The sequence below is a fragment of the Carica papaya genome, chromosome 5 (genome assembly GCF_054855325.1).
Source record: "Carica papaya isolate Zhongbai chromosome 5, ASM5485532v1, whole genome shotgun sequence".
Lineage (NCBI taxonomy): Eukaryota > Viridiplantae > Streptophyta > Magnoliopsida > Brassicales > Caricaceae > Carica > Carica papaya.
Window position 1 is genome coordinate 29,611,707 of NC_142313.1, and position 27,706 is coordinate 29,639,412.

The 27,706-nt window shown below is 46.6% G+C and overlaps 9 non-coding genes and 44 pseudogenes across 9 annotated transcripts; all 53 read left to right on the forward strand.

Moving 5' to 3' along the window:
- The first annotated feature begins 73 nt into the window (after positions 1-73).
- Positions 74-192, forward strand: LOC148261198 (5S ribosomal RNA; annotated as a pseudogene).
- Positions 193-721: 529 nt separating this feature from the next.
- On the forward strand, positions 722-840 carry LOC148261199 (5S ribosomal RNA; annotated as a pseudogene).
- A 209-nt stretch (positions 841-1,049) lies between these two features.
- On the forward strand, positions 1,050-1,168 carry LOC148261200 (5S ribosomal RNA; annotated as a pseudogene).
- A 560-nt stretch (positions 1,169-1,728) lies between these two features.
- On the forward strand, positions 1,729-1,847 carry LOC148261201 (5S ribosomal RNA; annotated as a pseudogene).
- A 205-nt stretch (positions 1,848-2,052) lies between these two features.
- On the forward strand, positions 2,053-2,171 carry LOC148261202 (5S ribosomal RNA; annotated as a pseudogene).
- Positions 2,172-2,376: 205 nt separating this feature from the next.
- Positions 2,377-2,495, forward strand: LOC148261203 (5S ribosomal RNA; annotated as a pseudogene).
- A 560-nt stretch (positions 2,496-3,055) lies between these two features.
- Positions 3,056-3,174, forward strand: LOC148261204 (5S ribosomal RNA; annotated as a pseudogene).
- Positions 3,175-3,379: 205 nt separating this feature from the next.
- Positions 3,380-3,498, forward strand: LOC148261205 (5S ribosomal RNA; annotated as a pseudogene).
- A 205-nt stretch (positions 3,499-3,703) lies between these two features.
- Positions 3,704-3,822, forward strand: LOC148261206 (5S ribosomal RNA; annotated as a pseudogene).
- Positions 3,823-4,383: 561 nt separating this feature from the next.
- LOC148261207 (5S ribosomal RNA) lies at positions 4,384-4,502 on the forward strand (annotated as a pseudogene).
- A 209-nt stretch (positions 4,503-4,711) lies between these two features.
- On the forward strand, positions 4,712-4,830 carry LOC148261208 (5S ribosomal RNA; annotated as a pseudogene).
- Positions 4,831-5,392: 562 nt separating this feature from the next.
- Positions 5,393-5,511, forward strand: LOC148261209 (5S ribosomal RNA). Its single transcript, XR_015820099.1, has one exon. It is a non-coding gene; the product is annotated as a 5S ribosomal RNA (ribosomal RNA).
- A 563-nt stretch (positions 5,512-6,074) lies between these two features.
- Positions 6,075-6,193, forward strand: LOC148261210 (5S ribosomal RNA). The gene has a single exon (XR_015819592.1). It is a non-coding gene; the product is annotated as a 5S ribosomal RNA (ribosomal RNA).
- A 560-nt stretch (positions 6,194-6,753) lies between these two features.
- Positions 6,754-6,872, forward strand: LOC148261211 (5S ribosomal RNA; annotated as a pseudogene).
- Positions 6,873-7,434: 562 nt separating this feature from the next.
- LOC148261212 (5S ribosomal RNA) lies at positions 7,435-7,553 on the forward strand (annotated as a pseudogene).
- A 561-nt stretch (positions 7,554-8,114) lies between these two features.
- Positions 8,115-8,233, forward strand: LOC148261213 (5S ribosomal RNA; annotated as a pseudogene).
- Positions 8,234-8,437: 204 nt separating this feature from the next.
- On the forward strand, positions 8,438-8,556 carry LOC148261214 (5S ribosomal RNA). The gene has a single exon (XR_015819786.1). It is a non-coding gene; the product is annotated as a 5S ribosomal RNA (ribosomal RNA).
- A 529-nt stretch (positions 8,557-9,085) lies between these two features.
- Positions 9,086-9,204, forward strand: LOC148261215 (5S ribosomal RNA; annotated as a pseudogene).
- Positions 9,205-9,409: 205 nt separating this feature from the next.
- LOC148261216 (5S ribosomal RNA) lies at positions 9,410-9,528 on the forward strand. The gene has a single exon (XR_015821197.1). It is a non-coding gene; the product is annotated as a 5S ribosomal RNA (ribosomal RNA).
- Positions 9,529-10,719: 1,191 nt separating this feature from the next.
- On the forward strand, positions 10,720-10,838 carry LOC148261217 (5S ribosomal RNA; annotated as a pseudogene).
- A 288-nt stretch (positions 10,839-11,126) lies between these two features.
- On the forward strand, positions 11,127-11,245 carry LOC148261218 (5S ribosomal RNA; annotated as a pseudogene).
- A 205-nt stretch (positions 11,246-11,450) lies between these two features.
- Positions 11,451-11,569, forward strand: LOC148261219 (5S ribosomal RNA; annotated as a pseudogene).
- Positions 11,570-12,130: 561 nt separating this feature from the next.
- LOC148261220 (5S ribosomal RNA) lies at positions 12,131-12,248 on the forward strand (annotated as a pseudogene).
- A 204-nt stretch (positions 12,249-12,452) lies between these two features.
- On the forward strand, positions 12,453-12,571 carry LOC148261221 (5S ribosomal RNA; annotated as a pseudogene).
- A 206-nt stretch (positions 12,572-12,777) lies between these two features.
- Positions 12,778-12,896, forward strand: LOC148261222 (5S ribosomal RNA; annotated as a pseudogene).
- A 562-nt stretch (positions 12,897-13,458) lies between these two features.
- Positions 13,459-13,577, forward strand: LOC148261223 (5S ribosomal RNA; annotated as a pseudogene).
- Positions 13,578-14,136: 559 nt separating this feature from the next.
- LOC148261224 (5S ribosomal RNA) lies at positions 14,137-14,255 on the forward strand. Its single transcript, XR_015821227.1, has one exon. It is a non-coding gene; the product is annotated as a 5S ribosomal RNA (ribosomal RNA).
- Positions 14,256-14,460: 205 nt separating this feature from the next.
- Positions 14,461-14,579, forward strand: LOC148261225 (5S ribosomal RNA; annotated as a pseudogene).
- Positions 14,580-15,138: 559 nt separating this feature from the next.
- LOC148261226 (5S ribosomal RNA) lies at positions 15,139-15,256 on the forward strand (annotated as a pseudogene).
- Positions 15,257-15,816: 560 nt separating this feature from the next.
- LOC148261227 (5S ribosomal RNA) lies at positions 15,817-15,934 on the forward strand (annotated as a pseudogene).
- A 203-nt stretch (positions 15,935-16,137) lies between these two features.
- On the forward strand, positions 16,138-16,255 carry LOC148261228 (5S ribosomal RNA; annotated as a pseudogene).
- Positions 16,256-16,464: 209 nt separating this feature from the next.
- Positions 16,465-16,583, forward strand: LOC148261229 (5S ribosomal RNA; annotated as a pseudogene).
- A 563-nt stretch (positions 16,584-17,146) lies between these two features.
- Positions 17,147-17,265, forward strand: LOC148261230 (5S ribosomal RNA; annotated as a pseudogene).
- Positions 17,266-17,467: 202 nt separating this feature from the next.
- On the forward strand, positions 17,468-17,586 carry LOC148261231 (5S ribosomal RNA). Its single transcript, XR_015820097.1, has one exon. It is a non-coding gene; the product is annotated as a 5S ribosomal RNA (ribosomal RNA).
- A 560-nt stretch (positions 17,587-18,146) lies between these two features.
- On the forward strand, positions 18,147-18,265 carry LOC148261232 (5S ribosomal RNA; annotated as a pseudogene).
- Positions 18,266-18,469: 204 nt separating this feature from the next.
- On the forward strand, positions 18,470-18,588 carry LOC148261233 (5S ribosomal RNA; annotated as a pseudogene).
- Positions 18,589-19,504: 916 nt separating this feature from the next.
- On the forward strand, positions 19,505-19,623 carry LOC148261234 (5S ribosomal RNA; annotated as a pseudogene).
- Positions 19,624-19,825: 202 nt separating this feature from the next.
- Positions 19,826-19,944, forward strand: LOC148261235 (5S ribosomal RNA; annotated as a pseudogene).
- A 562-nt stretch (positions 19,945-20,506) lies between these two features.
- Positions 20,507-20,625, forward strand: LOC148261236 (5S ribosomal RNA; annotated as a pseudogene).
- A 559-nt stretch (positions 20,626-21,184) lies between these two features.
- On the forward strand, positions 21,185-21,303 carry LOC148261237 (5S ribosomal RNA). The gene has a single exon (XR_015820626.1). It is a non-coding gene; the product is annotated as a 5S ribosomal RNA (ribosomal RNA).
- Positions 21,304-21,508: 205 nt separating this feature from the next.
- On the forward strand, positions 21,509-21,627 carry LOC148261238 (5S ribosomal RNA). The gene has a single exon (XR_015820828.1). It is a non-coding gene; the product is annotated as a 5S ribosomal RNA (ribosomal RNA).
- A 561-nt stretch (positions 21,628-22,188) lies between these two features.
- LOC148261239 (5S ribosomal RNA) lies at positions 22,189-22,307 on the forward strand (annotated as a pseudogene).
- A 562-nt stretch (positions 22,308-22,869) lies between these two features.
- Positions 22,870-22,988, forward strand: LOC148261240 (5S ribosomal RNA; annotated as a pseudogene).
- Positions 22,989-23,099: 111 nt separating this feature from the next.
- On the forward strand, positions 23,100-23,218 carry LOC148261241 (5S ribosomal RNA). Its single transcript, XR_015819768.1, has one exon. It is a non-coding gene; the product is annotated as a 5S ribosomal RNA (ribosomal RNA).
- A 914-nt stretch (positions 23,219-24,132) lies between these two features.
- On the forward strand, positions 24,133-24,251 carry LOC148261242 (5S ribosomal RNA; annotated as a pseudogene).
- A 204-nt stretch (positions 24,252-24,455) lies between these two features.
- Positions 24,456-24,574, forward strand: LOC148261243 (5S ribosomal RNA; annotated as a pseudogene).
- A 209-nt stretch (positions 24,575-24,783) lies between these two features.
- On the forward strand, positions 24,784-24,902 carry LOC148261244 (5S ribosomal RNA; annotated as a pseudogene).
- Positions 24,903-25,108: 206 nt separating this feature from the next.
- Positions 25,109-25,227, forward strand: LOC148261245 (5S ribosomal RNA; annotated as a pseudogene).
- Positions 25,228-25,463: 236 nt separating this feature from the next.
- On the forward strand, positions 25,464-25,581 carry LOC148261246 (5S ribosomal RNA; annotated as a pseudogene).
- Positions 25,582-25,785: 204 nt separating this feature from the next.
- Positions 25,786-25,904, forward strand: LOC148261247 (5S ribosomal RNA; annotated as a pseudogene).
- Positions 25,905-26,112: 208 nt separating this feature from the next.
- Positions 26,113-26,231, forward strand: LOC148261248 (5S ribosomal RNA; annotated as a pseudogene).
- Positions 26,232-26,790: 559 nt separating this feature from the next.
- LOC148261249 (5S ribosomal RNA) lies at positions 26,791-26,909 on the forward strand (annotated as a pseudogene).
- A 205-nt stretch (positions 26,910-27,114) lies between these two features.
- Positions 27,115-27,233, forward strand: LOC148261250 (5S ribosomal RNA; annotated as a pseudogene).
- The last annotated feature ends 473 nt before the right edge of the window (positions 27,234-27,706 follow it).

The window sequence follows — 27,706 nt, forward strand, 5'->3', positions numbered from 1 at the left end:
CGCACAAGGAAACAAATGACGGGAGGGGGAAGAAAGGAGGAGGAGTGTATGTATTTGCAGCGCGAAATTAAATAGTTGCGATCATACCAGCAGTAAAGCTCCGGATCCCATTAGAACTCCGCAGTTAAGTGTGCTTGGGCGAGGGTAGGACTCGGATGGGTGACCACTTGGGAAGCCCTCGTGTTGCACCTATTTTTTTTCAGATGGGTTGTTCGACTTTACGCGCGAATGGAATTATAAACCGCTGGTTCATTTGCAAAGGTGAGTCACGGTGCCGGGGCATATTACTTGATATTAGAACGAGAAAGAGAGATGCAGAGTGCACGCACAAGGAAACAAATGACGGGAGGGGGGATGGGAGGAGAAAGAGTGTATGTATTTGCAGTGCAGAATGAAACATGGGGGATCATCCCAGCACTAATGCATGGATTCAATCAGAACTCCGCAGTTAAGGGTGCTTGGGCGAGAGTAGTACTCGGATGGGTGACCTATTGGGAAGTCCTCGTACTGCAACAATTTTTTTTCCGATGAGTCGTTCGACGTTACGCGCGACTGGAACTATGGTCCGCTGGTTTATACGCAATTGTGAGTCAAGAAGCGAGGGCATTTTAATCGATATTAGAACGAGAAGGAGAGGTGCAGTGTGAACGCACAAGGAAACAATTGATGGGAGGGGGAGGGAAGGAGAAGGAGTGTATGTATTTTCAGTACGAAATGAAACAGGTGCGATCATACCAGCACTAATGCAACGGATTCAATCAGAACTCCGTAGGTAAGGGTGCTTAGGCGAGAGTAGTACTAGCATGGGTTACCTCCTCAGAAGTTCTCGTGTTGCACCCATTTTCTTTTTTTCAGATGTGCCGTTCGACGTTACGCGCGACTTTAATTATGGTCCGCAGATTTATTCGCAAATTTGAGTCACGGCGCCGTGGCATTTTACTTGATATTTGAACGAGAACGAGAGGTGCAGTGCGCACGCACAAGGAAAGAAATGACGGGAGGGGGAAGAAAGGAGAAGGAGTTTATGTATTTGCAGCGCGAAATTAAACAGGTTCGATCATACCAGCACTAATGCACCGGATCCCATCAGAACTCTGCAGTTAAGTTTGCTTGGGCGAGAGTAGTACTCGGATGGGTGACCTCCTGGGAAGTCCTCGTGTCGCACTAATTTTTTTTTCAGACGGGTCGTTCGACGTTACGCGCGACTGGAACTCGTGTCCGTTTGTTTATACGCAAATGTGAGTCAAGAAGCAGGGGCATTTTAATCGATATTCGAACGAGAAGGAGAGGTGCAGTGTGAACGCACAAGGAAACAATTAATGGGAGAAGGAGGGAAGGAGAAGGAGTGTATGTATTTTCAGCACGAAATGAAACATGTGCGATCAAACCAGCACAAATGCAACAGATTCTATCAGAACTCCGTAGGTAAGGATGCTTTGGCGAGAGTAGTACTAGCATGGGTTACCTCCTGCGAAGTCCTTATATTTCACCCATTTTCTTGTGAAGTCCTCGTGTTGCACCCATTTTTTTGCAGATGATTCTTTCGATGTTACACGCGATTTGAATTATGGTCCTCAGGTTTATTCACAAATGTGAGTCACGGCGCTGTAGCATTTTACTTGATATTAGAACGAGAACGGGAGGTGCAGTGCGCACGCACAAGGAAACAAATGACGGGAGGGGGAAAAAAGGGGAATGAGTTTATGTATTTACAGCGCGAAATTAAACAGGTGGGATCATACCAGCACTAATGCACCGGATCCCATCAGAACTCCGCAGTGAAGTGTGCTTGGGAGAGATTAGTACTCGGATGGGTGACCTCCTGGGAAGTCCTCGTGTCGTACAAATTTCTTTTCAGACGGGTTGTTCGACGTTACGCGCGTCTGGAACTAGGGTCCGCTGGTTTATACGCAAATGTGAGTCAAGAAGCAGGGGCATTTTAATCGATATTAGAACGAGAATGAGAGGTGAAGTGTGAACGCACAAGGAAACAAATGACGGGAGGGGAAAGAAAGGAGAAGGAGTGTATGTATTTGCATCGCGAATTTAAACAGGTGTGATCTTACCAGCACTAAAGTCCCGGATCCCATGAGAACTCCGCAGTTAAGTGTGCTTGGGCGAGAGTAGTACTCGGATGGGTGACCACTTGGGAAGCCCTCGTGTGGCACCTATTTTTTTTCGGATGGGTTTTTCGACGTTACGCGCGAATTGAATTATAAACCGCTGGTTCATTTGCAAAGGTGAGTCACGGTGCCGGGGCATTTTAATCGATATTAGAACGAGAATGAGAGGTGAAGTGTGAACGCACAAGGAAACAAATGAAGGGAGGGGGAAGAAAGGAGAAGGAGTGTATGTATTTGCAGCGCAAAATTAAACTTATGCGATCATACCAGCACTAAAACCCCGGATCCCATCAGAACTCCGCAGTTATGTGTGCTTTGGCGAAAGTAGTACAATGATGGGTTACCTCCTGGGAAGTTCTCGTGTTGCACCCATTTTTTTTTCAGATGTGTCGTTCGACGTTACGCGCGACTTTAATTATGGTCCACAGATTTATTCGCAAATGTGAGTCACGGTGCCGTGGCATTTTACTTGATATTTGAACGAGAACGAGAGGTGCAGTGCGCACGCACAAGGAAACAAATGACGGGAGGGGGAAGAAAGGAGAAGGAGTGTATGTATTTGCAGCGCGAAATGAAACAGGTGCGATCATACCAGCACTAATGCAACGGATTCTATCAGAAATCCGTAGGTAAGGGTGCTTGGGCGAGAGTAGTACTAGCATGGGTTACCTCCTGCGAAGTCCTTATATTTCACCAATTTTCTTGTGAAGTCCTCGTGTTGCACCCATTTTTTTGCAGATGATTCTTTCGATGTTACACGCGATTTGAATTATGGTCCTCAGGTTTATTCACAAATGTGAGTCACGGCGCTGTAGCATTTTACTTGATATTAGAACGAGAACGGGAGGTGCAGTGCGCACGCACAAGGAAACAAATGACGGGAGGGGGAAAAAAGGGGAATGAGTTTATGTATTTACAGCGCGAAATTAAACAGGTGGGATCATACCAGCACTAATGCACCGGATCCCATCAGAACTCCGCAGTGAAGTGTGCTTGGGAGAGATTAGTACTCGGATGGGTGACCTCCTGGGAAGTCCTCGTGTCGTACAAATTTCTTTTCAGACGGGTTGTTCGACGTTACGCGCGTCTGGAACTAGGGTCCGCTGGTTTATACGCAAATGTGAGTCAAGAAGCAGGGGCATTTTAATCGATATTAGAACGAGAATGAGAGGTGAAGTGTGAACGCACAAGGAAACAAATGACGGGAGGGGAAAGAAAGGAGAAGGAGTGTATGTATTTGCATCGCGAATTTAAACAGGTGTGATCTTACCAGCACTAAAGTCCCGGATCCCATGAGAACTCCGCAGTTAAGTGTGCTTGGGCGAGAGTAGTACTCGGATGGGTGACCACTTGGGAAGCCCTCGTGTGGCACCTATTTTTTTTCGGATGGGTTTTTCGACGTTACGCGCGAATTGAATTATAAACCGCTGGTTCATTTGCAAAGGTGAGTCACGGTGCCGGGGCATTTTAATCGATATTAGAACGAGAATGAGAGGTGAAGTGTGAACGCACAAGGAAACAAATGAAGGGAGGGGGAAGAAAGGAGAAGGAGTGTATGTATTTGCAGCGCAAAATTAAACTTATGCGATCATACCAGCACTAAAGCCCCGGATCCCATCAGAACTCCGCAGTTATGTGTGCTTTGGCGAAAGTAGTACAATGATGGGTTACCTCCTGGGAAGTTCTCGTGTTGCACCCATTTTTTTTTTCAGATGTGTCGTTCGACGTTACGCGCGACTTTAATTATGGTCCACAGATTTATTCGCAAATGTGAGTCACGGTGCCGTGGCATTTTACTTGATATTTGAACGAGAATGAGAGGTGCAGTGCGCACGCACAAGGAAACAAATGACGGGAGGGGGAAGAAAGGAGAAGGAGTGTATGTATTTGCAGCGCGAAATGAAACAGGTGCGATCATACCAGCACTAATGCAACGGATTCTATCAGAAATCCGTAGGTAAGGGTGCTTGGGCGAGAGTAGTACTAGCATGGGTTACCTCCTGCGAAGTCCTTATATTTCACCCATTTTCTTGTGAAGTCCTCGTGTTGCACCCATTTTTTTGCAGATGATTCTTTCGATGTTACGCGCGACTTGTATTATGGTCCTCAGGTTTATTCGCAAATGTGAGTCACGGTGCTGTAGCATTTTACTTAATATTATAACAAGAACGGGAGGTCCACTGCGCACGCACAAGGAAACAAATGATGGGAGGGGGAAGAAAGGGGAATGAGTTTATGTATTTACAGCGCAAAATTAAACAGGTGCGATCATACCAGCACAAATGCACCGGATCCCATCAGAACTCCGTAGTTAAGTGTGCTTTGGCGAAACTAGTACAATGATGGGTTACCTCGTGGGAAGTTCTCGTGTTGCACCCATTTTCTTTTTTTCAGATGTGCCATTCGACATTATGCGCGACTTTAATTATGGTCCGCAGATTTATTCGCAAATGTGAGTCACGGCACTGTGGCATTTTACTTGATATTTGAACGAGAACGAGAGTTGCAGTGCGCACGCACAAGGAAACAAATGACGGGAGGGGGAAGAAAGGGGAAGGAATTTATGTATTTGCAGCGCAAAATTAAACAGGTGCGATCATACCAGCACTAATGCACTGGATCCCATTAGAATTCCGCAGTTAAGTGTGCTTGGGCGAGAGTAGTACTCGGATGGGTGACCTCATGGGAAGTCCTCGTATCGCACTAATTTTTTTTTTAGAGAGGTCGTTCGACGTTACGCGCGACTGGAACTAGGGTCCCCTGGTTCATACGCAAATGTGAGTCAAGAAGCAGGGGCATTTTAATCGATATTAGAACGAGATGGAGAGATGCAGAGTGCAGCCACAAGTAAACAAATGACGGGAGGAGGGATGGAGGGAGAAAAAGTGTGTGTATTTGCAGCGCAGAATGAAACATGAGCAATCATACCAGCACCAATGCAACGGATTCGATCAGAACTCCGCAAGTTAAGGGTGCTTGGGAGAGAGTAGCACTAGGATGGGTGACCTCGTGCGAAGTCCTTATATTTCACCTATTTTCTTAGGAAGTCCTCGTGTTGCACTCATTTTTTTGCAGATGATTCTTTCGACGATACGCGCGACTTGAATTATGGTCCTCAGGTTTATTCGCAAATTTGAGTCACGGCACCGTAGCATTTTACTTTATATTAGAACGAGCACGGGAGGTGCAGTGCGCACGCACAAGGAAACAAATGACGGGAGGGGGAAGAAAGGAGAAGGAGTTTATGTATTTACAGCGCAGAATAAAACAGGTGCGATCATACCAGCACTAATGCACCGGATCCCATCAGAGCTCTGCAGTTAAGTGTGCTTGGGCGAGAGTAGTACTCGGATGGGTGACCTCCTGGGAAGTCCTCGTGTCGCACCAATTTTTTTTCAGACGGGTCGTTCGACGTTACGCGCGACTAGAACTGGGGTCCACTCGTTTATACGCAATTGTGAGTCAAGAAGCAGGGGCATTTTAATCGATATTAGAACGAGAAGGAGAGGTGCAGTGTGAACGCACAAGGAAACAATTGATGGGAGGGGGAGGGAAGGAGAAGGAGTGTATGTATTTTTAGCACGAAATGAAACAGGTGCGATCATACCAGCACTAATGGAACGTATTCTATCAGAACTCCGTAGGTAAGGTTGCTTGGGCGATAGTAGTACTAGCATGGGTTACCTCCTGCGAAGTCCTTATATTTCACCCATTTTCTTGTGAAGTCCTCGTGTTGCACCCATTTTCTTTTTTTTAGATGTGCCGTTCGACGTTTAGCACGACTTTAATTATGGTCCGCAGATTTATTCGCAAATGTGAGTCACAGCGCCGTTGCATTTTACTTGATATTTGAACGAGAACGAGAGGTGCAGTGCGCACTCACAAGGAAACAAATGACAGGAGGGGGAAGAGAGGAGAAGGAGTTTATGTATTTGCAGAGCAAAATTAAACCAGTGCGATCATACCAGCACGAATGCACCGGATCCCATCAGAACTCCGCAGTTAAGTGTGCTTGGGCGAGATTAGTACTCGGATGGGGGACCTCCTGGGAAGTCCTTGTGTCGCATTAATTTCTTTTTTAGACGGGTCGTTCGACGTTACGCGCGACTGAAAGTAGGGACGCCTGGTTCATACCTAAATGTGAGTCAAGAAGCAGGGGCATTTTAATCGATATTAGAACGAGAAGGAGAGATGCAGAGTGCACGAACAAGGAAACAAATGACGGGAGGGGATGGAGGGAGAAAAAGTGTATGTATTTGCAGCGCAGAATGAAACATGAGCAATCATACCAGCACCAGTGCAACGGATTCTATCAGAACTCCGCAAGTTAAGGGTGCTTGGGTGAGAGTAGCAATAGGATGGGTGACCTCCTGCAAAGTCCTTATATTTCACCAATTTTCTTAGGAAGTCCTGGTGTTGCACCCATTTTTTTGCAGATGATTCTTTCGACGATACGCGCGACTTGAATTATGGTCCTCAGGTTTATTCGCAAATGTGAGTCACGGCACCGAAGCATTTTACTTGATATTAGAACGAGCACGGGAGGTGCAGTGCGCACGCACAAGGAAACAAATGACGGGAGGGGGAAGAAAGGAGAAGGAGTTTATGTATTTGCAGCGCGGAATTAAACGGGTGCGATCATACCAGCACTAATGCACCGGATCCCATCAGAAGTCCGCAGTTAAGTGTGCTTGGGAGAGAGTAGTACTCGGATGGGTGACCTCTTGGAAAGTCCTCGTGTCACACCAATTTTTTTTCAGACGGGTCGTTCGACGTTTCGCGCGACTGGAACTGGGGTCCGCTGGTTTATATGCAATTGTGAGTCAAGAAGCAGGGGCATTTTAATCGATATTAGAACGAGAAGGAGAGGTGCAGTGTGAACGCACAAGGAAACAATTGATGGGAGGGGAAGGGAAGAAGAAAGAGTGTATGTATTTTCAGCACGAAATGAAATAGGTGCGATCATACCAGCACTAATGCAACGGATTCTATTAGAACTTCGTAGGTAAGGGTGCTTGGGCGAGAGTAGTACTAGCATGGGTTACCTCCTGCGAAGTCCTTATATTTCACCCATTTTCTTGTGAAGTCCTCGTGTTGCACACATTTTTTTTTTTCAGATGTGTCGTTCGACGTTACGCACGACTTTAGTTATGGTCCGCAGATTTATTCGCAAATGTGAGTCACGGCACCGTGACATTTTACATGATATTTGAACGACAACGAGAGGTGCAGTGCGCACGCACAAGGAAACAAATGACGAGAGGGGGAAGAAAGGAGAAGGAGTTTATGTATTTGCAGCGCGAAATTAAATAGGTGCGATCATACCAGTATTAATGCATCGAATCCCATCAGAACTCCGTAGTTAAGTGTGCTTGGGCGAGAGTAGTACTCGGATGGGTGACCTCTTGGGAAGTTCTTGTGTCGTACCAATTTTTTTTCAGACGGGTCGTTCGACTTTACGCGCGACTGGAACAAGGGTCCGCTGGTTTATACGCAAATGTGAGTCAAGAAGCAGGGGCATTTTAATCGATATTAGAACGAGAAGGAGAGGTGCAGTGTGAACGCACAAGGAAACAAATGACGGGAAGGGGGATGGAGGGAGAAAAAGTGTATGTATTTGAAGCGCAGAATGAAACATGAGCAATCATACCAGCACCAATGCAACGGATTCGATCAGAACTCCGCAAGTTAAGGATGCTTGGGCGAGAGTAGCACTAGGATGGGTGACCTCCTGCGAAGTCCTTATATTTCATCCATTTTCTTAGGAAGTTCTCGTGTTGCACCCATTTTTTTGCAGATAATTCTTTCGACGATACGCGTGACTTGAATTATGGTCCTCAGGTTTATTCGCAAATGTGAGTCACGGCACCGTAGCATTTTACTTGATATTAGAATTAGCACGGGAGGTGCAGTGCGCACGCACAAGGAAACAAATGACGGGAGGGGGAAGAAAGGAAAAGGTGTTTATGTATTTGCAGCGCTGAATTAAACGGGTGCGATCATACCAGCACTAATGCACCCGATCCCATCAGAACTCCGCAATGAAGTGTGCTTTAGCGAGATTAGTACTCGGATGGGTGACCTCTTGGAAAGTCCTCGTGTCGCACCAATTTTTTTTCAGACGGGTCGTTCGACGTTACGCGCATCTGGAACTAGTGTCCGCTGGTTTATACGCAAATGTGAGTCAAGAAGCAGGGGCATTTTAATCGATATTAGAACGAGAATGAGAGGTGAAGTGTGAACGCACAAGGAAACAAATGACGGGAAGGGGAATAAAGGAAAGGAGTTTATGTATTTGCAGCGTTGAATTAAACAGGTGCGATCATACCAGCACTAATGCACCGGATCCCATCAGAACTCCGCAGTTAAGTGTGTTTGGGCGAGAGTAGTACTCGGATGGGTGACCTCTTGGGAAGTCCTTGTGTCGCACCAATTTTTTTTCAGATGGGTTGTTCGACGTTACGCGCGACTGGAACTAGGGTCCGCTGGTTTATACGCAAATGTGAGTCAAGAAGCAAGGGCATTTTAATCGATACTAGAACGAGAAGAAGAGGTGCAGTGTGAACGCACAAGGAAACAATTTATGGGAGGGGGAGGGAAGGAGAAGGAATGTATGTATTTGCAATGCGAAATTAATCAGGTGCGATCATACCTGCACTAATGCAACAGATCCCATCATGACTCCGCAGTTAAGTGTGCTTGGGCGAGAGTAGTACTCGGATAGGTGGCCACTTATTAAGTCCTCGTGCTGCACCCATTTTTTTGCAGATGATTCTTTCGATGTTACGTGCGACTTGAATTATGGTCCTCAGGTTTATTCGCAAATGTGAGTCACGGCGCTGTAGCATTTTACTTGATATTAGAACGAGAACGGGAGGTGCAGAGCGCATGCACATGGAAACAAATGACGGGAGGGGGAAGAAAGGGGAATGAGTTTATGTATTTGCAGTGCAAAATTAAAGAGGTGCGATCATACCAGCACTAATGCACCGGATCCCATCAGAACTCCGAAGTGAAGTGTGATTGGGCGAGATTAGCACTCGGATGGGTGACCTCCTGGGAAGTCCTCGTGTCGCATTAATTTTTTTTCAAACGGGTCGTTCGATGTTACGCGCGTCTGGAACTAGGGTCCGCTGGTTTATACGCAAATGTGAGTCAAGAAGCTGGGGCATTTTAATTGATATTAGAACGAGAATGAGAGGTGAAGTGTGAACGCACAAGGAAACAAATGACGGGAGGGGGAAGAAAGGAGAAGGAGTGTATGTATTTGCAGCGCGAAATTAAACAGGTGCGATCATACCAGCACTAAAGCTCCGGATCCCATCAGATCTCCGCAGTTAAGTGTGCTTGGGCGAGGGTAGTACTCGGATGGGTGACCACTTGGGAAGCCCTCGTGTTGCACCTATTTTTTTTCGGATGGGTTGTTCGACGTTACGCGGAAATGGAATTATAAACCGCTGGTTCATTTGCAAAGGTGAGTCACGGTGCCGGGTCATATAACTTGATATTAGAACGAGAAAGAGAGATGCAGAATGCACGCACAAGGAAACAAATGACGGTAGGGGGGATGGAAGGAGAAAAAGTGTATATATTTGCATTGCAGAATGAAACATGAGGGATCATACCAGCACTAATGCAACGGATTCTATCAGAACTCCGCAGTTAAGGGTGCTTGGGCGAGAAAAGTACTCAGATGGGTGAACTCCTGCGAAGTCCTTATATTTCACCCATTTTCTTGGGAGGTCCTCGTGTTGCACCCGACTTTTTGCAGATGATTCTTTAGACGTTACGCGCGACTTGATTTATGGTCCGCAGGTTTATTAACAAATGTGAGTCACGGCGTTGTAGCATTTTACTTGATATTAGAATGAGAACAGGAGGTGCAGTGCGCACGCACAAGGAAACAAATGACGGGAGGGGGAAGAAAGGGGAATGAGTTTATGTATTTGCAGCGCAAAATTAAACAGGTGCGATCATACCAGCACTAATGCACCGGATCCCATCAGAACTCCGCGGTGAAGTGTGCTTGGGCGAGATTAGTATTCGGATGGGTTGTTCGACGTTACACGCGAATGGAATTATAAACCACTGGTTTATTTTCAAATGTGAGTCACGGTGCTGGGGCATATTACTTGATATTAGAACGAGAAAGAGAGATGCAGAGTGCACGCACAAGGAAACAAATGACGGGAGGGGGGATGGGAGGAGAAAGAGTGTATGTATTTGCAGTGCAGAATGAAACAGGTGCGATCATACCAGCACTAATGCAACGAATTCTATCAGAACTCCGTAGGTAAGGGTGCTTGGGCGAGAGTAGTACTAGCATGGGTTACCTCCTGCGAAGTCCTTATATTTCACCCATTTTCTTGTGAAGTCCTCGTGTTGCACCCATTTTTTTGCACATGATTCTTTCGACGTTACGCGCGACTTGAATTATGGTCCTCAGGTCTATTCGCAAATGTGAGTCACGGCACCGTAGTATTTTACTTGATATTAGATCGAGAACGGGAGGTGCAGTGCGCACGCACAAGGAAACAAATGACGGGAAGGGGAAGAGAGGATAAGGCGTTTATGTATTTGCAGCGCGAAATTAAACGTGTTCGATCATACCAGCACTAATGCACAAGATCCCATCAGAACTCTGCAGTTAAGTGTGCTTGGGCGAGAGTAGTACTCGAATGGGTGACCTCCTCGGAAGTCCTTGTGTTGCACTAATTTTTTTTCAGACGGGTCGTTCGACGTTACGCGCGACTGGAACTATGGTCCGCTGGTTTATACGCAAATGTGAGTCAAGAATCACGGGTATTTTAATCGATATTAGAACGAGAAGGAGAGGTGCAGTGTGAACGCACAACGAAACAAATGATGGGAGTCACGGCGCTGTAGTATTTTACTTGATATTAGAACGAGAACGGGAGGTGCAGTGCGCACGCACAAGGATACAAATGACGGGAGGGGGAAGAAAGGGGAATGAGTTTATGTATTTGTAGCGCAAAATTAAACAGGTGCGATCATACCAGCACTAATGCACCGGATCCCATCAGAACTGCGCAGTGAAGTGTGCTTGGGCGAGATTAGTACTCGGATTGGTGACCTCCTAGGAAGTCCTCGTGTCGCACTAATTTTTTTTCAAACGGGTCGTTCGACGTTACGCGCGTCTGGAACTAAGGTCCGCTGGTTTATACGCAAATGTGAGTCAAGAAGCAGGGGCATTTTAATTGATATTAGAACGAGAATGAGAGGTGAAGTGTGAACGCACAAGGAAACAAATGACGGGAGGGGGAAGAAATGAGAAGGAGTGTATGTATTTGCAGCACAAAATTAAACAGGTGCGATCATACCAGCACTAAAGCTCCGGATCCCATCAGAACACCGCAGTTAAGTGTGTTTGGGCGAGAGTAGTACTCGGATGGGTCACCACCTGGGAAGCCCTCGTGTTGCACCTATTTTTTTTTCGGATGGGTTGTTCGACGTTACGCGCGAATGGAATTATAAACCGCTGGTTCATTTGCAAAGGTGAGTCATGGTGCCGGGATATATTACTTGATATTAGAACGAGAAAGAGAGATGCAGAGTGCACGCACAAGGAAATAAATGACGCGAGGGGGGATAGAAGGAGAAAGAGTGTATGTATTTGCAGTGCAGAATGAAACATGAGGGATCATACCAGCACTAATGCAACGGATTCTATCAGAACTCCGCAGTTAAGGGTGCTTGGGCGAAAAAAGTACTCGGATGGGTGACCTCCTGCGAAGTCCTTATATTTCACCCATTTTCTTGGGAGGTCCTCGTGTTGCCTCATCTTTTTGCAGATGATTCTTTCGACGTTATGCGTGACTTGATTTATGGTCCGCAGGTTTATTTGCAACTGTGAGTCACGGCGCCGTGACATTTTACTTGATATTAGAATGAGTGCGGGAGGTGCAGTGCACACGCACAAGGAAACAAATGACAGGATGAGGAAGAAAAGAAAAGGAGTGTAGGCATTTGAAGCGCAAAATTAAACAAGTGGCATCATACCAGCACTAATGCACTGGATCCCATCCGAACTCTGCAGTTTAGTGTGCTTGGGAGAGAATAGTACTCGGATGGGTGACCTCTTGGGAAGTCCTCGTATCGCAACAATTTTTTTTTAGATGGGTCATTCGACGTTATACGCGTCTGGAACTATGGTCAGCTGGTTTATACGCAAATGTGAGTCAAGAATCAGGGGCATTTTAATCGATATTTGAACGAGAAGGAGAGGAGCAGTGTGAACGCACAACGAAACAAATGATGGGACGGGGGGAGGGAAGAAGGAGTGTATGTATTTTTAGCATGAAATTAAACAGGTGCGGTCACACCAGCACAAATGCACCGGATCCTATCAGAACTCCGCAGTTAAGTGTGCTTTGGCGAAAGTAGTACAATGATGGGTTACCTCCTGGGAGGTTCTCGTGTTGCACCCATTTTCTTTTTTTCAGATGTGTCGTTCGACGTTACGCGCGACTTTAATTATGGTCCGCAGATTTATTCGCAAATGTGAGTCACGGCGCCATGGTATTTTACTTGATATTTGAACGAGAACGAGAGGTGCAGTGCGCACGTACAAGGAAACAAATGACGGGAGGGGGAAGAAAGGAGGAGTTTATGTATTTGCAGCGCGGAATTAAACAGGTGCGATCATACGAGCACTAATGCACCGGATCCCATCAGAACTCCGCAGTTAAGTGTGCTTGGGCGAGAGTAGTACTCGGATGGGTGACCTCTTGGGAAGTCCTCGTGTCGAACTAATTTTTTTTTCAGACGGGTCGTTCGACGTTACGCGCGACTGCAACTCGAGTCCACTTGTTTATACACAAATGTGCGTCAAGAAGCAGGGGCATTTTAATCGATATTAAAACGAGAAAGAGGGATGCAGAGTGCACCCACAAGTAAACAAATGACGGGAGGAGGGATGGAGGGAGAAAAAGTGTGTGTATTTGCAGCGCAGAATGAAACATGAGCAATCATACCAGCACCAATGCAACGGATTCGATCAGAACTCCGCAAGTTAAGGGTGCTTGGGAGAGAGTAGCACTAGGATGGGTGACCTCGTGCGAAGTCCTTATATTTCACCCATTTTCTTAGGAAGTCCTCGTGTTGCACTCATTTTTTTGCAGATGATTCTTTCGACGATACGCGCGACTTGAATTATGGTCCTCAGGTTTATTCGCAAATTTGAGTCACGGCACCGTAGCATTTTACTTTATATTAGAACGAGCACGGGAGGTGCAGTGCGCACGCACAAGGAAACAAATGACGGGAGGGGGAAGAAAGGAGAAGGAGTTTATGTATTTACAGCGCAGAATTTAACAGGTGCGATCATACCAGCACTAATGCACCGGATCCCATCAGAACTCCGCAGTTAAGTGTGCTTTGGCGAGAGTAGTACTCGGATTGGTGACCTCCTGGGAAGTCTTTGTGTCGCACCAATTTTTTTTCAGACGGGTCGTTCGACGTTACCCGCGACTGGAATTGGCGTCCGCTAGTTTATACGCAAATGTGAGTCAAGAAGCAGGGGCATTTTAATCGATATTAGAACGAGAAGGAGAGATGCAGTGTGAACGCACAAGGAAACAATTGATGGGAGGGGGAGGGAAGGAGAAGGAGTGTATGTTTTTTCAGCACGAAATGAAACAGGTGCGATCATACCAGCACTAATGCAACGGATTCTATCAGAACTCCGTAGGTAAGGGTGCTTGGGCGAGAGTAGTGCAAGCATGGGTTACCTCCTGCGAAGTCCTTATATTTCACTCATTTTCTTGTGAAGTCCTCGTGTTGCACCCATTTTTTTGCAGATGATTCTTTCGACGTTACGCGCGACTTGAATTATGGTCCTCAAGTTTATTCACAAATGTGAGTCACGGCGCTGTAGAATTTTACTTGATATTAGAACGAGAACGGGAGTTGCAGTGCGCACGCACAAGGAAACAAATGACGGGAGGGGGAAGAAAGGGGAATGAGTTTATGTATTTGCAGCGCGAAATTAAACAGGTGCGATCATACCAGCATTAATGCACCGGATCCCATCAGAACTCCGCAGTGAAGTGTGCTTGGGCGAGATTAGTACTCGGATGGGTGACCTCCTGGGAAGTCCTCGTGTCGCACCAATTTTTTTTCAGATGGGTCGTTCTACGTTACGCGCGACTGGAACTAGGGTTCACTGGTTTATACGCAAATGTGAGTCAAGAAGCAGGGGCATTTTAATCGATATTAGAACGAGAATGAGAGGTGAAGTGTGAACGCACAAGGAAACAAATGACGGGAGGGGGAAGAAAGGAGAAGAAGTGTATGTATTTGCAGCACGAAATTAAACAGGTGCGATCATACCAGCACTAAAGCCTCGGATCTCATCAGAACTCCGCAGTTAGGTGTGCTTGGGCTAGAGTAGTACTCGGATGGGTGACCACTTGGGAAGCCCTCGTGTTGCACCTATTTTTTTCGGATGGGTTGTTCGACGTTACGCGCGAATGGAATTATAAACCGCTGGTTCATTTGCAAAGGTGAGTCACGGTGCCGGGGCATATTACTTGATATTAAAATGAGAAAGAGAGATGCAGAGTGCACGCACAAGGAAACAAATGACGGGAGGGGGGATGGGAGGAGAAAGAGTGTATGTATTTGCAGTGCAGAATGAAACATGAGGGATCATACCAGCACTAATGCAACGAATTCTATCAGAACTCCGCAGTTAAGGGTGCTTGGGCGAGAAAAGTACTCGGATGGGTGACCTCCTGCGAAGTCCTTATATTTCACCAATTTCTTGGGAGGTCCTCGTGTTGCACCCATCTTTTTGTAGATGATTCTTTCGACGTTACGCGCGACTTGATTTATGGTCTGCAGGTTTGTTCGCAAATGTGAGTCACGGCCTCGTGGCATTTTACTTGATATTAGAACGAGTACGGGAGGTGCAGTGCGCACGCACAAGGAAACAAATGACGGGAGGAGGAAGAAAAGAGAAGGAGTGTATGTATTTGAAGCGCAAAATTAAACAAGTTGCATCATACCAGCACTAATGCACTGGATCCCATCAGAACTCCGCAGTTAAGTGTGCTTGGGCGAGAGTAGTACTCGGATGGGTGACCACCTGGGAAGCCCTCGTGTTGCAGCTATTTTTTTTCGGATGGGTTGTTTGACGTTACACGCGAATAGAATTATAAACAGCTGGATCATTTGCAAAGGTGAGTCACGGTGCTGGGGCATATTACTTGATATTAGAAAGAGAAAGAGAGATGCAGAGTGCACGCACAAGGAAACAAATGACGGGAGGGGGGATGGGAGGAGAAAGAGTGTATGTATTTGTTGTGCAGAATGAAACATGAGGGATCATACCAGCACTAATGCAACGGATTTTATCAGAACTCCGCAGTTAAGGGTGCTTGGGCGAGAAAAGTACTCGGATGGGTGACCTCCTGCGAAGTCCTTATATTTCACCAATTTCTTGGGACGTCCTCGTGTTGCACCCATCTTTTTGTAGATGATTCTTTCGACGTTACGCGCGACTTGATTTATGGTCTGCAGGTTTGTTCGCAAATGTGAGTCACGGCCTCGTGGCATTTTACTTGATATTAGAACGAGTACGGGAGGTGCAGTGCGCACGCACAAGGAAACAAATGACGGGAGGAGGAAGAAAAGAGAAGGAGTGTATGTATTTGAAGCGCAAAATTAAACAAGTTGCATCATACCAGCACTAATGCACTGGATCCCATCAGAACTCTGCAGTTAAGCATGCTTGGGCGAGAGTTGTACTCGGATGGGTGACCTCTTGGGAAGTCCTCGTATCGCAACAATTTTTTTTCAGATGGGTCGTTCGACGTTACGCGCGACTGGAACTAGGGTCCGCTGGTTTATACGCAAATGTGAGTCAAGAATCAGGGGCATTTTAATCGATATTAGAACGAGAAGGAGAGGTGCAGTGTGAACGCACAAGGAAACAAATGATTGGAGGGGGGAGGGAAGAAGGAGTGTATGTATTTTCAGCACGAAATTAAACAGGTGCGGTCAAACAGCACAAATGCACCGGATCCCATCAGAACTCCGCAGTTAAGTGTGCTTTGTCGAAAGTAGTACAATGATGGGTTACCTCTTGGGAAGTTCTCGTGTTGCACCCATTTTCTTTTTTTCAGATGTGCAGTTCGACATTACGCGCGACTTTAATTATAGTCCGCAGATTTATTCGCAAATGTGAGTCACGGCGCCGTGGCATTTTACTTGATATTTGAACGAGAACGAGAGGTGCAGTGCGCACGCACAAGGAAAAAAATCACGGGAGGGGGAAGAAAGGAGAAGAAGTTTATGTATTTGCAGCGCGAAATGAAACAGGTGCGATCATACCAGCACTAATGCAAAGGATTCTATCAGAACTCCGTAGGTAAGGGTGCTTGGGCGAGATTAGAACTAGCATGGGTTACCTCCTGGGAAGACCTCGTGTCGCATTAATTTTATTTTTCAGACGGGTCGTTCGACGTTACGCGCGACTGGAACTAGAGTCTACTGGTTTATACGCAAATGTGAGTCAAGAAGCAGGGGCATTTTAATCGATATTAGAACGAGAAGGAGAGATGCAGAGTGCACGGACAAGGAAACAAATGACAGGAGGGGGGATGGAGGGAGAAAAAGTGTAAGTATTTGCAGCGCAGAATGAAACATGAGCAATCATACCAGCACCAATGCAACGGATTCTTTCAGAACTCCGCAAGTTAAGGGTGCTTGGGCGAGAGTAGCACTAGGATGGGTGACCTCCTTCGAAGTCCTTTTATTTCACCCATTTTCTTTGGAAGTCCTCGTGTTACACCCATTTTTTTGCAGATGATTCTTTCGACGATACGCGCGACTTGAATTATGGTCCTCAAGTTTATTGGCAAATGTGAGTCACGGCACCGTAGCATTTTACTTGATATTAGAACGAGCACGGGAGGTGCAGTGCGCACCCACAAGGAAAGAAATGACGGGAGGGGGAAGAAAGGGGAATGAGTTTATGTATTTGCAGTGCGAAATTAAACAGGTGCGATCATACCAGCACTAATCCACCGGATCTCATCAGAACTCCGCAGTTAAGTGTGCTTGGGCGAGATTAGAACTCGGATGGTTGACCTCCTGGGAAGTCCTCGTGTCGCACCAATTTTTTTTCAGACGGGTCGTTCGACGTTACGCGCGTCTGGAACTAGGGTCAGCTAGTTTATATGCAAATGTGAGTCAAGAAGCAGGGGCATTTTAATCGATATTAGAACGAGAATGAGAGGTGAAGTGTGAACGCACAAGGAAACAAATGACGGGAGGGGGAAGAAAGGAGGAGTGTATGTATTTGTGGCGCGAAATTAAAGAGGTGCGATCATACCAGCACTAAAGCCCCGGATCCCATCAGAACTCCGCAGTTAAGTGTGCTTGGGCGAGAGTAGTACTCGGATGGGTGACCACCTGGGAAGTCCTCGTGTTGCACCTATGTTTTTTCGGATGGGTTGTTCGACGTTACGCGCGAATGGAATTATAAACCGCTGGCTCATTTGCAAAGGTGAGTCACGGTGCCAGGGCATATTACTTGATATTAGAACGAGAAAGAGAGATGCAGAGTGCACGCACAAGGAAACAAATGACGGGAGGGGGGATGGGAGGAGAAAGAGTGTAAGTATTTGCAGCGCAGAATGAAACATGAGGGATCATACCAGCACTAATGCAACGGATTCTATCAGAACTCCGCAGTTAAGAGTGCTTGGGCGAGAAAAGTACTCGGATGGGTGACCTCCTGCGAAGTCCTTATATTTCACCCATTTTCTTAGGAAGTACTCGTGTTGCACCCATTTTTTTACAGATGATTCTTTCGACGATACGCGCAACTTGAATTATGGTCCTCAAGTTTATTCGCAAATGTGAGTCACGGCACCGTAGTATTTTACTTGATATTAGAACGAGCACGGTAGGTGCAGTGCGCACGTACAAGGAAACAAATGACGGGAGGGGAAAGAAAGGAGAAGGAGTTTATGTATTTGTAGCGCGAAATTAAACGGGTGCGATCATACCAACACTAATGCACCGGATCCCATCAGAACTCTGCAGTTAAGTGTTCTTGGGCGAGAGTAGTACTCGGATGGGTGACCTCATGGGAAGTCCTCGTGTCGCACCAATTTTTTTTCAGACGGGTCGTTCGACGTTACTCGCGACTGGAACTATGGTCCGCTGGTTTATACACAAATGTGAGTCAAGAATCAAGGGCATTTTAATCGATATTAGAACGAGAAGGAGAGGTGCAGTGTGAACGCACAAGGAAACAAATGATGGGAGGGGGGGAGGGAAGAAGGAGTGTATGTATTTTCAGCACGAAATTAAACAGGTGCGGTCACACCAGCACAAATGCACCGGATCCCATCAAAACTTCGCAGTTAAGTGTGCTTTGGCGAAAGTAGTACAATGATGGGTTACCTCTTGGGAAGTTCTCGTGTTGCACCCATTTTCTTTTTTTTAGATGTGTCGTTCGACGTTACGCGCGACTTTAATTATGGTCCGCAGATTTATTCGCAAATGTAAGTCACGGCGCCGTGGCATTTTACTTGATATTTGAACGAGAACGAGAGGATCAGTGCGCACGCACAAGGAAAAAAATCACGGGAGGGGGAAGAAAGGAGAAGGAGTTTATGTATTTGCAGCGCGAAATGAAACAGGTGCGATCATACCAGCACTAATGCAAAGGATTCTATCAGAACTCCGTAGGTAAGGGTGCTTGGGCGAGATTAGTACTAGCATGGGTTACCTCCTGCGAAGTCCTTATATTTCACCCATTTTCTTGTGAAGTCCTCGTGTTGCACCCATTTTTTTGCAGATGATTCTTTCGACGTTACGCGCGACTTGAATTATGGTCATCAGGTTTATTCGCAAATGTGAGTCACAGTGCTGTACCATTTTACTTGATATTAGAACGAGAAAGGGAGGTGCAGTACGCACGCACAAGGAAACAAATTACGGGAGGGGAAAGAAAGGAGAAGGAGTTTATGTATTTGCAGCGCGAAATGAAACAGGTGCGATCATACCAGCACTAATGCAACGGATTCTATCAGAACTCCGTAGGTAAGGGTGCTTTGGCGAGAGTAGTACTAGCATGGGTTACCTCCTGGGAAGTCCTTATATTTCACCCATTTTCTTGTGAAGTCCTCGTGTTGCACCCATTTTTTGCAGATGATTCTTTCGATGTTACGCGCGACTTGAATTATGGTCCTCAGGTTTATTCGCAAATGTGAGTCACGGCGCTGTAGCATTTTACTTGATATTAGAACGAGAACAGGAGGTGCAGTGCGCACGCACAAGGAAACAAATGACGGGAGGGGGAAGAAAGGGGAATGAATTTATGTATTTACAGCGCGAAATTAAACAGGTGCGATCATACCAGCACTAATGCACCGGATCCCATCAGAGCTCCGCAGTGAAGTGTGCTTGGGCGAGATTAGTACTCGGATGGGTGACCTCCTGGGAAGTCCTCGTGTTGCACAAATTTTTTTTCAGACGGGTCGTTCGACGTTACGCGCGTCTGGAACTAGGGTCCGCTGGTTTATACACAAATGTGAGTCAAGAAGCAGGGGCATTTTAATCGATATTAGAACGAGAATGAGAGGTGAAGTGTGAACGCACAAGGAAACAAATGACGGGAGGGGGAAGAAAGGAGGAGTGTATGTATTTGCAGCGCGAAAGTAAATAGGTGCGATCATACCAGCACTAAAGCTCCGGATCCCATCAGAACGCCGCAGTTAAGTGTGCTTGGGCGAGCGTAGTACTCGGATGGGTGACCTCCTGGGAAGTCGTCGTGTCGCACTAATTTTTTTTTCAGATGGGTCGTACGACATTACGCCCGAATAGAATTATAAACCACTGGTTCATTTGCAAAGATGAGTCACGGTGCCGGGGCATATTACTTGATATTAGAACGAGAAAGAGAGATGCAGAGTGCACGCACAAGGAAACAAATGACGGGAGGGGGGATGGAGGGAGAAAAAGTGTATGTATTTGCAGCGCAGAATGAAACATGAGCAATCATACCAGCACCAATGCAACGGATTCTATCAGAACTCCGCAAGTTAAGGGTGCTTGGGCGAGAGTAGCACTAGGATGGGTGACCTCCTGCGAAGTCCTTATATTTCACCCATTTTCTTAGGAAGTCCTCGTGTTGCACCTATTTTTTTGCAGATGATTCTTTCGACGATACGCGCGACTTAAATTATGGTCCTCAGGTTTATTCGCAAATGTGAGTCACGGCACCGTAGCATTTTACTTGATATTAGAACAAGCACGGGAGGTGCAGTGCGCACGCACAAGGAAACAAATGACGGGAGGGGGAAGAAAGGAGAAGGAGTTTATGTATTTGCAGCGCGGAATTAAACGGGTGCGATCATACCAGCACTAATGCACCGGATCCCATCAGAAGTCCGCAGTTAAGTGTACTTGGGATAGAGTAGTACTCGGATGGGTGACCTCTTGGAAAGTCCTCGTGTCGCATGAATTTTTTTTCAGACGCGTCGTTCGACGTTTCGCGCGACTGGAACTGGGGTCCGCTGGTTTATATGCAATTGTGAGTCAAGAAGCAGGGGCATTTTAATCGATATTAGAACGAGAAGGAGAGGTGCAATGTGAACGCACAAGGAAACAATTGATGGGAGGGGGAGGGAAGGAGAAAGAGTGTATGTATTTTCAGCACGAAATGAAATAGGTGCGATCATACCAGCACTAATGCAACGGATTCTATCAGAACTTCGTAGGTAAGGGTGCTTGGGCGAGAGTAGTACTAGCATGGGTTACCTCCTGTGAAGTCCTTATATTTCATCTATTTTCTTGTGATGTCCTCGTGTCGCACCAATTTTTTTTCAGATGGGTCGTTCGACGTTACGCGCGTCTGGAACTAGGGTCCGCTGGTTTATACACAAATGTGAGTCAAGAAGCATGGGCATTTTAATCGATATTAGAACGAGAAGGAGAGGTGAAGTGTGAACGCACAAGGCAACAAGTGACGGGAGGGGGAAGAAAGGAGAAGGAGTGTATGTATTTGCAGCACGAAACTAAACAGGTGCGATCATACCAGCACTAAAGCCCCGGATCCCATCAGAACTCCGCAGTTAAGTGTGCTTGGGCGAGATTAGTACTCGGATGGTTAACCTCCTGGGAAATCCTCGTGTCGCACCAATTTTTTTTCAGACGAGTCGTTCGACGTTACGCGCATCTGGAACTAGGGTCCGTTGGTTTATACGCAAATGTGAGTCAAGAAGCAGGGGCATTTTAATCGATATTAGAACGAGAATGAGAGGTGAAGTGTGAACGCACAAGGAAACAAATGACGGGAGGGGGAAGAAAGGAGTAGGAGTGTATGTAGTTGCAGCGCGAAATTAAATAGGTGCGATCATACCAGCACTAAAGCTCCGGATCCCATCAGAACTCCGCAGTTAAGTGTGCTTGGGCGAGAGTAGTACTCGGATGGGTGTCCACCTGGGAAGCCCTCGTGTTGCACCTATTTTTTTTTCGGATGGGTTATTCGACGTTACGCGCGAATGGAATTATAAATAGCTGGTTCATTTGCAAAGGTGAGTCACGGTGCCTGGGCATATTACTTGATATTAGAACGAGAAAGAGAGATGCAGAGTGCACGCACAAGGAAACAATTGATGGGAGGGGGGATGGAAGGAGACAGAGTGTATGTATTTGCTGTGCAGAATGATACATGAGGGATCATACCAGCACTAATGCAATGGATTCTATCAGAACTCCACAGTTAAGGGTGCTTGGGCGAGAAAAGTACTCGGATGGGTGACCTCCTGCGAAGTCCTTATATTTCACCCATTTTCTTGGGAGGTCCTCGTGTTGCACCCATCTTTTTGCAGATGATTCTTTCGACGTTACGCGCCACTTGATTTATGGTCCGCAGGTTTATTCGCAAATGTGAGTCACGGCCTTTTAGCATTTTACTTGATATTAGAACGAGTACGGGAGGTGCAGTGCGCACGCACAAGGAAACAAATGACGGGAGGGGGAAGAAAAGAGATGGAGTGTATGTATTTGAAGCGCAAAATTAAACAGGTGCGATCATACCAGCACTAATGCATCGGATCCCATCAGAACTCTGCAGATAAGTGTGCTTGGGCGAGAGTAGTACTCGGATGGGTGACCTCCTGGGAAGTTCTCGTGTCGCACTAATTTTTTTTTCAGACGGGTCGTTCGACGTTACACGTGACTGGAACTAGGGTCCACTGGTTTATACGCAAATGTGAGTCAAGAAGCAGGGGCATTTTAATCGATATTAGAACGAGAAGGAGAGATGCAGAGTGCACGCACAAGGAAACAAATGACCGGAGGAGCGATGGAGGGAAAAAATGTGTATGTATTTGCAGCGCAGAATGAAACATGAGCAATCATACGAGCACCAATGCAACGGATTCTTTCAGAACTCCGTAAGTTAAGGGTGCTTGGGCGAGAGTAGCACTAGGATGGGTGACCTCCTGCGAAGTCCTTATATTTCACCCATTTTCTTAGGAAGTCCTCGTGTTGCACCCATTTTTTTGCAGATGATTCTTTCGATGATACGCGCGACTTGAATTGTGGTCCTCAGGTTTATTCGCAAATGTGAGTCACGGCACCGTAGCATTTTACTTGATATTAAAACGAGCACGGGAGGTGAAGTGCGCATGCACAAGGAAACAAATGACGGGAGGGGGAAGAAAGAAGAAGGAGTTTATGTATTTGCAGCGCGGAATTAAACGGGTGCGATCATACCAGCATTAATGCACCGGATTCCATCAGAACTCTGCTGTTAGGTGTGCTTGGGCGAGAGTAATACTCGGATGGGTGACCTCTTGGGAAGTCCTTGTGTCGCACCAATTTTTTTTCAGACGGGTCGTGAATGAGAGGTGAAGTGTGAACGCACAAGGAAACAAATGACGGGAGGGGGAAGAAAGGAGGAGTGTTTGTATTTGCGGCGCGAAATTAAAGAGGTGCGATCATACCAGCCCTAAAGCCCCGGATCCCATCAGAACTCCGCAGTTAAGTGTGCTTGGGCGAGAGTAGTACTCGGATGGGTGACCACCTGGGAAGCCCTCGTGTTGCACCTATGTTTTTTCGGATGGGTTGTTCGACGTTACGTGCGAATGGAATTATAAACCGCTGGTTCATTTGCAAAGGTGAGTCACGGTGTCGGGGCATATTACTTGATATTAGAACGAGAAAGAGAGATGCAGAGTGCACGCACAAGGAAACAAATGACGAGAGGGGGGATGGGAGGAGAAAGAGTGTATGTATTTGCAGCGCAGAATGAAACTTGAGGGATCATACCAGCACTAATGCAACGGATTCTATTAGAACTCCGCAGTTAAGGGTGCTTGGGCGAGAAAAGTACTCGTATGGGTGACCTCCTGCGAAGTCCTTATATTTCACCCATTTTCTTAGGAAGTACTCGTGTTGCACTAATTTTTTTTTCAGACGAGTCGTACGACGTTACGCGCGACTGGAACTAGGGTCCACTGGATTATACGCAAATGTGAGTCAAGAAGCAGGGGCATTTTAATCGATATTAGAACGAGAAGGAGAGGTGAAGTGTGAACGCACAAGGAAACAATTGATGGGAGGGGGAGGGAAGGAGAAGGAGTGTATGTATTTTCAGCGCGAAATGAAACAGGTGCGATCATACCGCACTAATGCAACGGATTCTATCATAACTCCGTAGGTAAGGGTGCTTGGGCGAGAGTAGTACTAGCATGGGTTACCTCCTGCGAAGTCCTTATATTTCACCCATTTTCTTGTGAAGTCCTCGTGTTGCACCCATTTTTTTGCAGATGATTCTTTCGACGTTACGCGCGACTTGAATTATGGTCCTCAGGTTTATTCGCAAATGTGAGTCACGGCGCTGTAGCATTTTACTTGATATTAGAACGAGAACGGGAGGTGCAGTGCGCATGCACAAGGAAACAAATGACAGGAGGGGGAAGAGAGGGGAATGAGTTTATGTATTTGCAGCGCGAAATTAAACAAGTGCGATCATACCAGCACTAATGCACTGGATCCCATCAGAACTCTGCAGCTAAGTGTGCTTGGGGCATATTAGTACTCGGATGGGTGACCTCCTGGGAAGTCCTCGTGTCGCACCATTTTTTTTTCAGACGGGTCGTTCGACATTACACGCGTCTGGAACTAGGGTCCGCTGGTTTATACGCAAATGTGAGTCAAGAAGCAGGGGCATTTTAATCGATATTAGAACGAGAAGGAGAGATGAAGTGTGAACGCACAAGGAAACAAATGACGGAGGGGGAAGAAAGGAGAAGGAGTGTATGTATTTGCAGCGCGAAATTAAACAGGTGCGGTCACACCAACACTAATGCACCGGATCCCATCAGAACTCCGCAGTTAAGTGTTCTTTGGCGAAAGTAGTACAATGATGGGTTACCTCCTGGAAAGTTCTCGTGTTGCACCCATTTTCTTTTTTTCAGATGTGCCGTTCAACCTTACGCGCGACCTTAATTATGGTCCGCAGATTTATTCGCAAATGTGAGTCACGGCGTCGTGGCATTTTACTTGATATTTGAACGAGAACGATAGGTGCAGTGCGCACGCACAAGGAAACAAATGACGGGAGGGGGAAGAAAGGAGAAGGAGTGTATGTATTTGCAGCGCGAAATTAAACAGGTGCGATCATACCAGCACTACAGCCCCGGATCCCATCAGAACTCCGCAGTTAAGTGTGCTTGGGTGAGAGTAGTACTCGGATCGGTGACCACCTGGGAAGCCCTCGTGTTGCACCTATTTTTTTTCGGATAGGTTATTCGACGTTATGCGCGAATGGAATTATAAACCACTGGTTCATTTGCAAATGTGAGTCAAGAAGCAGGGGCATTTTAATCGATATTAGAACGAGAAGGAGAGATGCAAAGTGCACGCACAAGGAAACAAATGACGGGAGGGGGGATGGGAGGAGAAAGAGTGTATGTATTTGCAGTGCAGAATGAAACATGAGGGATCATACCAGCACTAATGCAACGGATTCTATCAGAACTCCGCAGTTAAGGGTGCTTGGGTGAGAAAAGTACTCGGATGGGTGACCTCCTGCGAAGTCCTTATATTTCACCCATTTTCTTGGGAGGGCCTCGTGTTGCACCCATCTTTTTGCAGATGATTCTTTCGACGTTACGCGTGACTTGATTTATGGTCCGCAGGTTTATTCGCAAATATGAGTCACGGCGCCGTGGCATTTTACTTGATATTAAAACAAGTACGGGAGGTGCAGTGCGCACGCACAAGGAAACAAATGACTGGAGGAGGAAGAAAAGAGAAGGAGTTTATGTATTTGAAGCGCAAAATTAAACAAGTGGCATCATACCAGCACTAATGCACTGGATCCCATCAGAACTCTACAGTTAAGTGTGCTTGGGCGAGAGTAGGACTCGGATGGGTGACCTCTTGGGAAGTCCTCGTATCGCAACAATTTTTTTTCAGATGGGTCGTTCAACGTTACGCCCGACTGGAACTATGGTCCGCAGGTTTATACGCAAATGTGAGTCAAGAATCAGGGGCATTTTAATCGATAATAGAACGAGAAGGAGAGGTGCAGTGTGAACGCACAAGAAAATAAATGATGGGAGGGGGGGAGGGAAGAAGGAGTGTATGTATTTTCAGCACGAAATTAAACAGGTGCGGTCACACCAGCACAAATGCACCGGATCCCATCAGAACTCCACAATTAAGTTTGCTTTGGCGAAAGTAGTACAATGATGGGTTACCTCCTGGGAAGTTCTCGTGTTGCACCCATTTTCTTTTTTTCAGATGTGTCGTTCGACGTTACGCGCGACTTTAATTATGGTCCGCAGATTTATTCGCAAATGTGAGTCACGGCGCCGTGGCATTTTACTTGATATTTGAACGAGAACAAGAGGTGCAGTGCGCAGCACAAGGAAACAAATGACGGGAGGGGGAAGAAAGGAGAAGGAGTTTATGTATTTGCAGCGCGGAATTAAAGGGGTGCGATCATACCAGCACTAATGCACCGGATCCCGTCAAAACTCCGCAGTTAAGTGTGCTTTGGCGAGAGTGGTACTCGGATTGGTAATCTCCTGGGAAGTCCTCGTGTCGCACCAATTTTCTTTCAAACGGGTCGTTCGACGTTACGCGCGACTGGAATTAGGGTCCGCTGGTTTATACGCAAATGTGAGTCAAGAAGCAGGGGCATTTTAATCGATATTAGAACGAGAAGGAGAGGTGCAATGTGAACGCACAAGGAAACAATTGATGGGAGGGGGAAGGAAGGAGAAAGAGTGTATTTATTTTCAGCAAGAAATGAAACAGGTGCGATCATACCAGCACTAATGCAACGGATTGTGTCAGAACTCCGTAGGTAAGGGTGCTTGGGCGAGAGTAGTACTAGCATGGGTTACCTCCTGCGAAGTCCTTATATTTCACCCATTTTCTTGTGAAGTCCTCGTGTTGCACCGCTTTTTTTGCAGATGATTCTTTCGATGTTACGCGCGACTTGAATTATGGTCCTCAGGTTTATTCGCAAATGTGAGTCACGGCACCGTGGCATTTTGCTTGATATTAGAACGAGAACGGGAGGTGCAGTGCGCACGTACAAGGAAACAAATGACGGGAGGGGGAAGAAAGGGGAATGAGTTTATGTAATAGTAGCGCAAAATTAAACGGGTGCGATCATACCAGCACTATTGCACCGGATCCCTTCAGAACTCTGAAGTTAAGTGTGCTTGGGCGAGATTAGTACTCGGATGGGAGATCTCCTGGGAAGTCCTCGTGTCGCACCAATTTTTTTTCAGACGGGTCGTTCGACGTTACGCGCGTCTGGAACTAGGGTCCGCTGGTTTATACGGAAATGTGAGTCAATAAGCAGGGGCATTTTAATCGATATTAGAACGAGAATGAGAGGTGAAGTGTTAACGCACAAGGATACAAATGACGGGAGAGGGAAGAAAGGAGAAGGAGTGTATGTATTTGCAGCGCGAAATTAAACAGGTGCGATCATACCAGCACTAAAGCCCCGGATCCCATCAGAACTCCGCAGTTAAGTGTGCTTGGGCGAGAGTAGTACTCAGATGGGTGACCACTTGGGAAGCCCTCTTGTTGTACCTATTTTTTTTCGGATTGGTTGTTCGACGTTACGCGCGAATGGAATTATAAACCGCTGGTTCATTTGCAAAGGTGAGTCACGGTGCCGGGGCATATTACTTGATATTAGAACAAGAAAGAGAGATGCAGAGTGCATGCACAAGGAAACAAATAACGGGAGGGGGGATGGGAGGAGAAAGAGTGTATGTATTTGCAGTGCAGATTGAAAAATGAGGGATCATACCAGCACTAATGCAACGGATTCTATCAGAACTCCGCAGTTAAGGGTGCTTGGGCAAGAAAAGTACTCGGATTGGTGGCCTCCTGCGAAGTCCTTATATTTCACCCATTTTCTTGGGAGGTCCTTGTGTTGCACCCATCTTTTTGCAGATGATTCTTTCGACGTTACGCGCGACTTGATTTATGGTCCGCAGGTTTATTCGCAATTGTGAGTCACGGCGCCGTGGCATTTTACTTAATATTAGAACGAGTACGGG